Source organism: Octodon degus, unplaced genomic scaffold, assembly GCF_000260255.1.
Source record: "Octodon degus isolate 3935 unplaced genomic scaffold, OctDeg1.0 scaffold00072, whole genome shotgun sequence".
Taxonomy (NCBI): Eukaryota; Metazoa; Chordata; class Mammalia; order Rodentia; family Octodontidae; genus Octodon; species Octodon degus.
This window is the reverse complement of record NW_004524648.1, coordinates 768888-774134: the sequence shown is the minus strand read 5'-3', so window position 1 is coordinate 774134 and position 5247 is coordinate 768888. Positions and strand designations below refer to the sequence as shown.

At 43.9% G+C, this 5247-nt stretch overlaps 1 pseudogene; it reads right to left on the bottom strand.

The window, feature by feature from the left end:
• Nucleotides 1–2538: 2538 nt before the first annotated feature.
• LOC101564338 lies at nucleotides 2539–3089 on the bottom strand (annotated as a pseudogene).
• Nucleotides 3090–5247: the final 2158 nt, after the last annotated feature.

The following is a 5247-nucleotide window of genomic DNA, read 5'->3' as shown; positions in this document are numbered from 1 at the left end:
TCACCCATTCCAGAGCTTTTTCATTTTCCCACCTAAAACTCAGTACCCATTAAATACTAGCTCCCCAGAAACCACTTCTCTGCTTTATTTTATTTTATCTTTTATTCTTTTTTTTTTTTTTTTTTTGTATTTGGTACAGGGTCTACAGGGTCTCACTACATAAATCAGACTCATAGTGATCCTCTTGCTTACAGCCTTCCAAGTGCTGGGATTACAGGTGCGCACCACCATGCCCAGTCTCAATCTCCACCTCAGCACACCCCAGGGGCGGAGCTGGTAGGGAAGGCCCAGGGATCAAGCTTCCAGCTACTGTGTCTGCCTAAGTAGGCGCTTTAATCCACTGAGCTATTTGGCCAGCCCTTTTATTCATTTTGCTAAGAAAAAAAGATAAAATAGCAGTGAAACAGTTTCAAAACAGGTTAGTATGGCAGTTATGATAATTAATACATTGCATATTGTTGTCTTCAGAGTGCTTCTCTGCTTTTTGTATCTATGAATTTGACTTCTCAGACAACTGGATTCTGGGCAGGGTGGCATGTGACTGTAATCTCAGCACTCAGGAGGCTGAGGCAGGAGGATGGCTTTGAACTCACTAGGTAACCCAGGCTGGCCTCAAACTTGCATTGATCCTTCTGTCTCAGCCACCTGAATACTGGCATTACAGGCATGCACTACCACACCCCACCATCCAAATTTCCTTATTGTTAATTTAAGGCTAAATAATATCTCATTGGATATGTATGCCACATTTTGTTTCTTCATTCATCTTTAATTTCCACCCCTGATTCTAACGGTAAACCCCAGGGCCTCACTCCTGCTAGGCAAGGGCTGTATAGCTGAGTTCCAACCCCAGCCATTTTTTATCTTTTATTTTTTTTTTAATTTATTTTTATTTGTGTGTGTGTGTGTGTGTGTGTGTGTGTGTGTGTGTGTGTGTGTCCAGCTCAGCCCACCTGGTGGCTGGGCTGGCTGGCATGTGGTGCTGGGGGATTGAACCGCGATCCCTGTGCTTTGCTAAGCTTGTTCTACGTAGGTGCTTTAAGCCACTGAGCCATCTCACCAGCCCCTTTATCTTTTATTTTCAGAGAGGATCTTGCTAAATTGCCCAGGCTGGTCTCAAACTTGCAATCCTCATACTTCAGCCTCCTGAGTAGATGTGATTATAGGCATGCATCACCCCGCCCAGCTACCCATTCAGCTTTTGATGGGCAGCTGGGTTACTTCCACTTTTGATTCTTGTGAATAATGAATGAGGATGTGCAGATACCTGTTTTAATCCCTACATTGTCTTTCCAGAATATTATACCATAAGTCTGTTCAGTTTTGAGAGGACTTATTACTACCACACTGTTTTTCACAACTGCTGCTCCGTTTTATATTCCCACCGACAAAGCATGTGGCTTCCAATGTTTCCACCGCTTCCTCAACACTCATTTTCCATTCATATTTTAGATATTAGCCATCTTAATAGATGTGGGTGCTGATGTTTGCTTTCCTGGTATTTCTCAGCGTGCAGTGGTTTGTCACCTTGGACGACTGCAAGTTGGGGAGATGTTGAGCTAGCCTGGAACTATTAGGCGGGATGAAAAGAGGTAGAATTTACCATCTGGCAGCCTAGGCCTGAAACAGACATGAGTAGTGATTAAGGACACAGGCCTTAGAGCCAGAGCCTTGAGGGAGGTAAGGCATTAGCTCAAGCGCTGAGTCACAACTTCCTCCTCTGCAATAAATGGGCTAACACTGAAACTGCTCTTCTAGGGCTGTCTGAGGGATAGGTGACATTGTCCTGTGCACAGTGTCAGACACTTGATCATGCTACCTATTTTTATTGACTCTTGCTAAGATGTAGTATAGCTTTGAGGTCCATCCAAACGCAGTCAACACTTGCTGATCACATTTGGTCCACAAATCTTTCAGGATGCACATTGTTCTGGGCACAGGGAATACAATAATAACTAACAGCGGCAAAGCCTGGTTCTTGTGAGTGTTAGAATTCTCAGTGAGCTTGTAACTCATGAGGTAGAAAGACTTCCATTGAATAATCACCTTAAATGAATGCATCCTTACAAAATAAGATGAGTGATACTGTGGCAGAGACTAGTAGTTTTTTCTCTTCCTCTTCTCCTTCCCTTCCTCTTTTTTCTTCCTTTAAAAAATTGTTTTAGGGAGTTTTTTGTTTGTTTGTTTCGTTTTGTGTTTAAAAAAATCTTTTATTTATTTGGTACAGAGACTCACTGCATGGCTCGGACTTGTAGTGATCCTCCTGTCTCAGCTTCTCCAGTGTTGGGATTTTTTTTTTTTTTCCAGGCAAGGAGTTCTTTATTCTCACCATAGTAGAAGACATAAGGGGCCTTGGTAGCAGCTGTAGTGCCCCCGCCCCGTCCCAGCACTCTCCTCCTTGGCCCTGGCTGGACACTAGGCAGCAGTAGCTGCAGTAGGTTATGGACAAGGGTGGCGTATTAGTCTGCTGGCTGGTGCCCATGCCCATGGAGAGTGTGCCTAAGACCCCAATCACAAGCCAGGGACACATGGAGCAGCTCATTTGGCTGTGAAGATGAGACTGGAGATATCCAGGAGCCAGTTGATACCCTGTAGCAGATTCTCCCCAGTGACAGCGCTGAAGTCCTGGATGTACCATGGTGGCTGCAGATGGAATCCAACTCCAGGGCCTCTTGAATGGCGTTAGAGGACTGTGCTCCTGGCAGGTCCTGCTTGTTGGTGAAGATGAGGAGGGTGGCTCCAGCTAGGTGCCCCTCCACAAGCAGGCCCTGCAACTCCCTGGCACAGTCCTGCAGGGGCTGCCAGTCAGTGCTGTTCACCACCCAGATGAGGCCATCAGTGCTCTCGAAGTAGTTCTGCCAGTAGGAGCGCAGTGACTTCTGACCACTCATGTCCCAGACATTCAATTTGAACCCTCGGTGCTCCAAGGTTTTGATGTTGAAGCCAAGCGCTGGAGAGATGGTGTCCATATCTTCCCCGCTGAATTTCTTGAGAATGGTGGTTTTGCCAGCATTGTCCAGGCCAAGCATCAGCAGTCTCAGTTCCTGTACTTTCTGCTTCATCTTCTTCAGTATGGTCATAAGGCCCATGGTCCTGTAGCCCCCTCCCAGTCGTTGTTTCCTTTAGTCCCCCAGGGCTGGGATTATAGGCATGTGCCACCACGTTCAGTTTCAGGGCTGGCACAGCACACCAAGGATTCTGGGATGGGCATAGCATACAGTACCAGGGATCAAACCTGGGTCCTTGTGTTTGCTAGGCAGGCGCTTAGACCACTGAGCTATCTCCTCAGCCCTTTTTGTTTGTTGTTTGCTATGGGGTTTCACTGTGTATCTCATCTGGCATCAAACTCAGTGATTTCCCTGCCTCTGACTCCACTGGAATTATAGGGGTGCACCACCATGCCTGGCTTTTTTTTCTTCTTCCTTTTCTTTTTGCACTGCTGGGGATTGAATACTCTCTTTACTTCTGAATAGCAGAAAATTTCAATTTCTAGGTAGATACATGGTTACAATGAAGACTACCCTTAGCTGCCTTCCTGCAGTTAGATGTAACCTTTTGACTAAATTCTGGCCGACCAGACCTATGAAGAAGTAACCTGTCCATATTCTACGAAATGGGGGCAATTGGGAGGGTCTGGCTCTTTTTTTCTATCTTCTTCCCATTTGTAGATACAAGGGCTAGAGTTCTAGCTGCAATATTCCAGGAGACCATGGCAATAAAAGTTAAGTGATTAGTGCAACAGGCTCAAAGTCAAAATGTCCCAGGCAGTATGAAACCAAGGACTTCTGAACACAAGAGAGAAATCAACTTTGATTTTGTGCAAGCTTCTGTTTGTGTGGTGCAGGTGGGACTCCTGTAATTTGCAGCTAGCATAAGATATGTGGTTCTGTATGCATATATAATGTGGAACCTGATACAGAATGTGGGTGGGGGTGCTTTTCTGGGGATATAACACTTGGATTGAATTAGTCAGGGATAGAGGGGTGGAAAACCATCTTAAGCCATGGAGAAAATGTTGTGCAAAGACTCTGAGGTAGAAAAGAGCTTTCCATGCTCAAAGGAAAAGGAAAAAGGGTGAGGTGGCTGCGACAAAAAGAGTGAAGAGGGAAATAATACAAATGAGGTTGGAAAGATGGCTACACACAGCCTCCTAAGCCCATTAAAGCTTTTGGTTTATCCTGACAGCATGAGGAGCCCTTGAAGGGGTTTTAGTGAGGGCATAACAGAATTTGATTTACTATTTCCTTGGCTTGTAGCTCCACCCACCAGAATGTAGTTAATAAGTTTAAAGTTGGAACCAAATATTTGTGCATAAACTATTTTTACCATGGCAAAATATTATACATATATGAATTTTCCAATTTAAGGGTATTTATTTATTTACTTACTTACTTTTGGTTTCTTGAGATAGGTCTCACTATATACTTGTAGGCTGGCCTTGAACTCACTATGTAGTCTAGACTCAAGCTCACAGTGATCCTCCCTCCTCAGGGTCCCAGATCCTGGGACTGTAGGCATGTTGCACCATATCCAATTGAGTTTTAATTATTTTAAGTGGCTTTCACAATATTGTGCAACCATTGTCACTACTTCCAAAGTTTTTATGGACACATTTTTGCACTTATTAATGCCTTCAAGTCCCTGTTGGATCACGATGTATCATTGCCACAGTCATCATGTATGTATTCCTAGAAAGTGGGCTGTGGGATTTAAGGAGTTGACCCAGTCAGGGACAGTTTGAAATAACCATAGGAATGTCACACTCAGGTAGTAGGTATAGGGTTCTGTCATCTGTCACCAAATAGGACATTTCATGTGCTCATGTAAGAGGAAGAACTAGCAAGATAGAGACTAGAATTAACTGACATCTGACTGCTCCCAGGAACTCTGAAAAATATTCTGACTTCATTCATGGATCAAGGAAGGTCAGAGATGCCAAACTGGTTTTGTCTGTCTTTCTCAATGCCAGGAAAACAATTCCCTGGATATATACCATGGAATATTCAAGACAGGTAATGGCTCAGGATAAACACAGGTATCCTTCTGAAGGATTTGTTTGGCTGATAGGAAATAGTTTGTATTATTTTATTTTAAAACAAATGTGCATTGCTATGGATCAGAAAACAATTTACAGTGAAGTTTCAGTGTAAAATATGAAGCTTTGAAGAAGATATATTTACTGTTTTGGGCCTTTGTTCTTTGTTCTTCCAGGACTATGTGCTCTTTCTCCTGCTGACAATGGTTATG